Source organism: Carassius gibelio, chromosome B9 (assembly GCF_023724105.1).
Source record: "Carassius gibelio isolate Cgi1373 ecotype wild population from Czech Republic chromosome B9, carGib1.2-hapl.c, whole genome shotgun sequence".
Classification (NCBI taxonomy): domain Eukaryota; kingdom Metazoa; phylum Chordata; class Actinopteri; order Cypriniformes; family Cyprinidae; genus Carassius; species Carassius gibelio.
In genome coordinates, this window is record NC_068404.1 from 25,529,164 (window position 1) to 25,537,606 (window position 8,443).

The 8,443-nt window shown below is 36.9% G+C and overlaps 1 protein-coding gene across 4 annotated transcripts in view; it reads right to left on the reverse strand.

Annotated features, from left to right (window-relative positions):
• LOC127964686 (histone deacetylase 4) overlaps nt 1–6,145 on the reverse strand; it is a 202,155-nt gene extending 196,010 nt beyond the window's left edge. For 2 of the 4 annotated variants that reach the window (XM_052564967.1, XM_052564964.1), the window contains exon 1: nt 4,647–4,920. The gene's annotated coding sequence lies outside the window, so the exon portion shown is untranslated. Of the gene's footprint in view, nt 1–4,646; nt 4,921–6,073 lie in introns of those variants that run through there. The other 2 variants (XM_052564965.1, XM_052564966.1) reach the window with 2 other exon arrangements.
• Between the last annotated feature and the right edge of the window lie 2,298 nt (nt 6,146–8,443).

Here is an 8,443-nt window from a genome sequence, read left to right on the forward strand (position 1 = left end):
GCTCTACTACTTTATTTTACTATAAATTAAAATCATTTATTCTGTGTTCTAAAACCATATGCATTTCTTTCTTCTGCAGAACACACTAAAAAAAGAGATTTTGAATAATGTTGGTTATCAGTTCAAACTTAAAAGTCATGTTTCTCAAAAGAACTAAAAATATACAGTTTTGGATTTGGAATGACAGCAAGTAAATGACGACATAGTTTGTCATTTTTGGGGTGAAATACCCCTCCAGCTGTTTTTTTTTTTTTTTTTTTACCATTCTATCTTGGAGCTTGACAGCGATGGTCACAACGAATTGTAAGTAGAAATTCACCTTTTGAAAAAAATAAAAAATAAATAACAAGAACGTAGAAACTCATAGAGCTTTGGGACAACTTGAGAGTTAATAAATGATGACAAAGATTTTTCTTTTTGTCTTTAAACTCTCCGATGAGCATCAGTTGAGCAGCATGAATTGATCTCCATGTCCATACAGGCCTGTGTGTTTTCAGACAAACAGAGAGCAGGAAATGAGCCTTGTGACTGTGTGCCTGCCTGGACTTTATGAGGGGCAACACAATCATCACTCACTCTCTCACTGCGGTCATTCACTTTCCCTCGGCTGTTGTCTGCCTTCTGCGTCCTCCGTTCAGTCTGCCAGCCCAGCGGAGCGTTAACAAAGGCCAGAAGGGCCACAGTTAGGTGACAATGAGGTTCATATCACCTTGACTGATGTGCTGCCCACAAACACTCAATTTTCATTAAACTCATCACATAAACAGACAAGCTTTTCATTATCGCAATCTTGGGTTTCGGACAAACACGGATTGCCAAATGAACCCAAGCCTTGCCAAGTTTTGCCAACAGAACTTAAGCAAAGCAAAAGTGGCACAGACACTAAAGGATTCCACACTGAGGCGACAGCATTCAATCCACTCATTTTAATACCCCAAAATCAAAAGTCTGTCAGTATTTACTCATCCTCATGTCGTTCCAAACCCATACGAATTTCATTTTTCTGTTAAGCATATTCTTAAAAGTGCCCTGCACTTTTGCAAGTAACAAGTGACAGTTGCTGTAATTCTCCAAAAAAGACAAAACCACAAAATATATGCTGCATGATTTGGGGGCAAAAATAAAACTAATTCTGATTTTATGGATAAAAAAAAAAAAAAAAAAAAAAAAAAACCTAGAGCTGCCATTTAAAAAAATTATGATAAAATAAAATTTGGCCAAAGATTTTTGAAATAATAATAATAAATTATTATTATTATTATTATTATTGTTTTTGTTATTGCTGTTGTTGTTACTAATTAAAATAAGAATTGTTTTAAAAAAGAACGAGTATTTAAAGGGATAATTCATCCAAAAATTATTTTGTCATCATTTACTGAGCCTTATATTAAATCATTTGATAAAAGACATAATTGAGATTTCAGTTTTATTTTGATAATGTGGTAGAAAAAATAAAATAAATAAAATTATGTTTCTTCCATATAATAAAAGTGAATGGGGACAAGAGGCTGTCAAGCTCCAAAAAGAACAAATGAGCACTACAAAAGCAGCATAATAGCAGTCCAAATCAATCTTGCACTATATTCCAGCCTTCTGAAGCCACATGAACACATTACGTGAGGCACAGACTGAATTTAAATCATTCTTCACTAAATTGTTTCTCGTCAGTCGTGGTCACCATTAAAAGTATGGAAAAAGTGGAGTTGCACATTTTTATAAATATCTCCTTTAGCACTTCACAGAAAAACAAAATCATAGAGGTTTGGAAAAACACGAGGGTGAAAACAAAATGATAAAATATTAATTTTTGTGGTCACTAATCCTTTAAGGAGTTAGGCATCCAGTAACAGCAGACAACACTAGGCCTCAGGGACATGAACACAATCCTCTAAATAAAACTGTCGGAGACAAACATCCAATTTTTCAGTTAGAGGACAACCTTTCTACGGATCGCCAGTCATACTTGTCATCTGTCCAGCCGCATTTACCACCTACAGTTACGCCCCGTCTCCTGTTAGTGCTCTTCCTCGCTAAGCATCATCTAAGAGCGGCTGGAGCCAAATTCTCCCTCTCCTTCCTCTTCAGCCACAGATGCGGCAAACGGTGCAATCTGCCAATCTCCATGAGTCATCCAGCACTGTTAATTATGTACCCTGAGGAGTAGAATTGATTAGCGAGGGGTCTCAAACTGATTTAAATTGTTATTTGAGACTATATAAAGCGTGGGCCTAAACATTGCCATTTAGTCACATTCACTAAGTGCTGTCGTTACTCAGAATACTACTTTGCCAAGTCACACAGACTGGATCTGTGGACAGAAAGAAATACTGTAGATAGAATAAATGATGCTGTATGCGTTTCAAGGGGAAGAGGTGTTGTATAATTAATTACTCAATCATAGACGAGTCTCCATGGGTTGACTAGAATGTCAATAAGAATGGCAAGTCTACAACTAAACTGTTAGCACAAGAACAGAAGAGCAAACTAAACGTCAAGCCATTAATGGAAGCATGAAAACACAGGACCATTCAGATTGCTTCCATTGTCCTCATTTGTAAATCGCTTCGGATAAAAGTATCTGCTAAACGACTAAATGTAAATGTAACATTTGCATCCAACTTAAGTCACAAAGCAGAAAATGTTAACAGAATTTTAAAAACCTTGCAACAGTATAATATTTATAATTTCATTCATTCATTCCTGGGGTGAAATGAGACTATTGACTTGAAGAAAAAAAAAAAGCAAGAAAAACAAAAATGATTAAAAAGTGCTATATAAAACAAGACAAAACCCCAAACATGGTGTGCACACATTCTTTTTTGGTTTGATCGCAGAAATCAAAAAGTGCACAACGGAGATCGTGCAAGACTGGGTTAACTCTCTGCTGCCCTGCTTTGACCTTCTTCCTGTGGGGCCTGGAATTTACAAGGTCTGAGCGCCGGTCCTTGAGATCCGGAATGTGGAAAGACGAGCGAGCTTCCTATAGGCTGTGATTAAAGCCTGGGTTTATATGCCTGTGCATGATGCCACATGTTAAAGCTTCAACCACCAGCTATGTGTGACAGCATGATATAATCACCAGCGGACAACACAGTCGTCATGACTCAGCTCAGAACATGAAAACAACATTACTATAATCTCATCCTCATTTCTGATAAGAGAATGGCTACTTTGTGATACAACCAAACGTTACAGAATCAATCTTATCCGTTTTGCTTAAGTCCAAACTTAAAGAAACTACAGCCAATCTCAAAAAAGAAGGTCTATATGAGCTAGAGAAGCACTACATGGAAAAAGCAACAAAATCCTACAAAAAGATATCTATGAATACTGAAATAAATACGTACGTATGTCATACGTCAAATGCTCACTAATGGAGTGAATGGGTGCCATCAGAATGGGAGACGAAACTACTGACAAAAAATAAAATAAAAATGCCACAAATAATAATCTATGATATGTATTCAGTCCATCAATTAAAATCTTGTGAAGTGAAAAGCTGCATGTTTTAAACCATTTCTTCTGGCCAAAATACAAGTCCATAATCCACAATAACACTTCCTCCAGTCCCGTTTTCCTCTCGCACCAAAAAGATCAGATTTTTTTCACTTTTAAATGGTGCGTGATATGTGCATATCTCTCCCCTGTTTCAGACTACACTTTCTCACTGAAGAAAGCAATATTGTGGATAATGAATTTGTATTTTATCCAGAACAACTCCCATGGTTTCTATCTTAATGTTGTTGTTTTTTTATTTTTTTTTATTACAAACATGCAGCTTCAAAGATGTTAAGTGATGGACTAGAGTGGTGTGGAATGGATTACTTGTGGATTATTGTGATGTGTTTAGCTGTTTGGACTCTCATTGTGCTGACACCCATTCACTGTAGAAGATCCATTGTTGAGCAAGTGATGCAAAATGTATCCAAATATGCATGAGAAAACAGACTAATCTACATCATCAACATATCTGTTGTATAGCCTGAGGGGAGTACATTTTTATCAAATTTTCATTTTTTGGTGAACTGTCCCTTTAAATGACACAAACCTGACACAAGCATCGTGTAAGGTGCACAAACTACCAAATGCCAAAACGTCGCATGAAAGTGTGTAAAAAAATTACACTGGTAATGAAAACGGATCTACTGATCATAGATGACCCTGTCAACATGTCAACTCTTGTTTCCAAAGAACTGAGACAGAGTCAGAACACGTTTATACAAACCTATACATAAATTATGATAACAAGCTGTAGTTTATTATGACTTCAATAACATTTAAAACATTATTTTAGGGACCGAACGTTCCAATCTTTTAAAATATCACTTTAAAATCATAAAAGCGCGAATTTTATAGAATTGCCATTACATAGTCCAGCCCAAAATGCATTAATTACATCCTAAAATATGTTAGCTTATTAAAATCTATCTCTATGATTCTCCTTAACCTGCAGGTACTGTATGAAGAAAACACATAAAATGAAAAGTGACACAACTACTCCGAGACGAGAGTTCAACACACACACATACACACACACACTGTTTTGATTGTTTCATCTGATCGCCCACAAGTTTCTTTCCCTTACTGAAGTCATCAATGCATTTAAGCATAAAATCCGAGGAGAACGCATGCGAATCGTCTCTCACCTCTCCGCAGCTCCGCCGCGATCGGACGCAACGCTCCGGACTTTATTCCCGTTGGAGAGCGCGCCAACGACGGATCCACTCGCCGACGTATTCCGCCATACTGGATTGTGGCGAGCGGATCACGTGTCGAGTCCCCGGCGCATGTCCTCCAGAGGCGGGTGCTCACAGTCAGTAGAGCCCGCCGTCTTCATGTTCTCACATGGGATGAGAAGAACTCAATTATTACGATTCCTTAACCGTGCCACTAACGATTCTTTTGATGAACAACGATTTGAAATAAGAAATGGAGTTCTTGTATAGGGCTGTCGAGCCCTTAATGCTAATTTGCATTAGTATTAGCCTGTATAGACCATTTCAGATTTCAACATATATAACTAATAGGAAATAAATGTAATCTAATTCTTTCAAAATGGCTGTTGTGACTTTTTAAAGGCGATATAAATACAATAATTGGTGCTAAATTACAACTATATGTTAAAAAAGAAACCTATAATATTTCATACATTCATTTACTTTTATAAAGTAGTAACACTGACTACACAAAACTCACCGTGTCTTTAACTACACATAACAACAACCAGTTGGTTTTTCATGTTTCTTGAACCTAAATAGGCTATGTCAACTGTTCTTTTGAGTTGGACATGACTAAAATACTCAATAAATTGCTAACAAAATAAAATAAAAATCATTCACCAACAGCAAAGCGATTTAAAGGGTTAGTTCACCCACAAAAAAATTTTTAGCACATGAATTTACTTACCTTGAAGCCATCCTAGGTTTATATGACTTTCTTTTTTCATACGAATCCAGTAAGAGTTATCTTACAAGCTTTTTGATGCCTCGGTTCTCGGATGTTTAATAAAAAGTGCATACATTAAAAAAAAGTGTCTTACACAGCTCCTGGGGGTGAACAAAGGCTTTCGGTAGCGAATTGTAAGAAAAATATATGTAAAAAGTAATAATCACTTTAATCTAGCTTGCGCTCACTAATGTAAAATGGAAGCAGTTCCTTAGTAATGATGTATGAGGTCAGCATTGTGCATGAGCCGGTGAGTCTCCTCTTGGCTTAGATCAAATTCATCCAACATTCTTCTTTACAAATTTTTGTTTTGTACTTATAATTAGTGACCGTTTTTTGTTTTGATCTCTCCGCTGTATTTCTGCGTGTGCCACTTCTGAGCGACGCATGTGCAAAGCTGACCGCATACGTCATTCACCCGGAACTGCTTCGTCTACAACTGTTAGCGCAAGCTAGATTAAAGTGATTATTACGTTCTAAATATGGATATTTTCCTTACAAAAATGCATCAGCTTTGCTACTGCATCGCTCAGAAGTGACACACGCAAAAACGCAGCGGAGAGATCAAAACAAAAAAATGGAAACTAATTAGACCTCAAGCTTGTGATGGAAATGTTACGCTCCTTACCATACTGTGATGCCGTCTCCCGACACGACCAGAAAAAACCAATGAAATCCATTTCAAACGAGGCATTTGCTGCATCCAGTGGGGAAATAATTTTGAGCACAAACAGGCAAACGTACAAAACATTCTGGCAGAGAGAGCGTGATATACAGTAATCTAACACTTTGTGTTGTACAAATTATGTTGCGTATCGTGCTGCGTAAACATAAAATCATGTCTGCATTTGTGATCGGAGAAACGTCAAAAAACAAGCGCTGCTCTACACTGCTTAAAATTTGCATTTGAATCATCAATGGCAAATTCTTTGAATATGTAAAAATACTTACAGACGATGAGTCAAAAGTGCCAGACTGTTCTTGAAAATGTATTATTGCCCCACTTTATAGAAACAGACACCAGCATCGTAGGCTACTTTCTCAGGAAACTGTCCTCGTCATCCATAAAATGTGCTGCACACATTTGAATATTTAGGTTAAACAGTTCTTGAACCGTTTTAAATACAACTTAACCACTGATTTCTAGTTTTGTCCTCTTTTGGAAGGCCAAACAAAGTAGTTTCACTTTCACAACGAAACGCAGTGTCTCCACAACATGATGGCAGCAACAATACTACAGCGAGTATCAAAGTTACGTCATCTTTCTTTGCGTGAACATTTGGCCAGCGTTATACAAATCTTCCCACATCTTGACTTATGTGGGGGTGTGTTAGAATGAACTGCTTTAGGAAGGCATTGTTGGATCTTAACTTTTATAATGAATATCGCTTTGGATTTGAGACTTTAGTATTTGCAACTTTACAGATCTTCTTTTGTCACCAAGAGCTTGTAACACTCCAAAGAGAAAGGAAAATTTTAAATTGCATCATATATCCCCTTTAAGAAATTAAAAACTATGATTCCCAGACTTTCAATCCATTATTAAGGGGTTCCTTAAAAGGCCTGCTGAAATTAAGCACTGGAAAACTCATGGGAATTGTCTTTTAAAAATAGTGAAAGTTTATATACAAACGCAGCTTGCGCAAACAAATAAATCTCTATAAATGGCTTGCATGGTTTTCACATTTTTGTTGCATGAATACTACTACTTGTATTACTAATTGTACTATTTTTGGCTGAACTTTTGAAGATGTATAAAGATCACCAAACATAACATCTTTACAAGGTCTACAGTCAAAATATTTGATACATGTTGTACACATTTATTTGAAATCTGGTGTGAATGTGAAAAAAGACCTCTAACATTAGCTTTCTCTTTTTTTCTATTGTATCTGTTTTATTTAATTTATTATATAATAATAATAATAAACGTGTTACGTGTACTGTGTTAAGCTAAATGAGACTTGATATAGCACTTGCATAACATTGCTCATTTCTTGATTTGGATTGCTTCCATTGTCCTCGTTTGTAAGTCGTTTTGGATAAAAGCTTCTGCTAAATAACTAAATGTAAATGTAAATCTCACTTTCTTTCTCTCTTACACACACACATCTGTTCTCAGCTGAATGTGCCCGATAGTGCTTGACCGTCATGTGAATGTAAAGCGATGTTGTGGTGGCCGCTGTTTCTCAGGTTGCCCCATTTAATACTCAGAGGACTACAGAGTTTCACTGAGTACAGAGATCCACTGATCATTTAGATTGTCTTGTATGATGCCAAGCAAATGGGCCTTTTTGTGTCCTAATCCTTACATATACACGCTTTTGGAACACAACAGAACTCATTTACGTTCAGAGGTGTCAAGTAACGAAGTACAAATACTTCGTTACTGTACTTAAGTAGAAATTTGGGGTATCTATACTTTACTTGAGTAATTATTTTTCAGCCGACTTTTTACTTCTACTCCTTACATTTTCACGCAAGTATCTGTACTTTCTACTCCTTACATTTAAAAAAATAGCTTCGTTACTGCTATTTCATACCGGATTGTTATCGTTCAGAGAGAGAGAAAGAAAAAAACCCTATCCAGATAAATCGCGCCATCCGGATGGAGTGAATTTGATTGTGGTTGGATGAGAAGTATACACATATACCATTCCGACACCCTATTGGTCCATACGCGATCCATCGCACCTGCACATGACACAAGTCACATCACACTGCATAGACAGTTTTGGGTTCGTTTATCAAAAAATATATTTCTTAAAAGTAGGTTGGAACCAGTAGTATCCGATCGCCGTAGAGTCAGTCCGCTTAAATTTCAAATGAAACCGGCGTCAGTCCGGTCTCCTCCCGTCTTTCAGCGCGCTCTTCAATCCGCCGACCACGGTGGAGCAGCGCGAGCTCAAACAGAGACAGAGGACACAAGGTGTGTGTTTACCGATAGATTGTTAGAATATCTGTATCTGTGAAGTTCTGTCATAAATACAGTTTACAA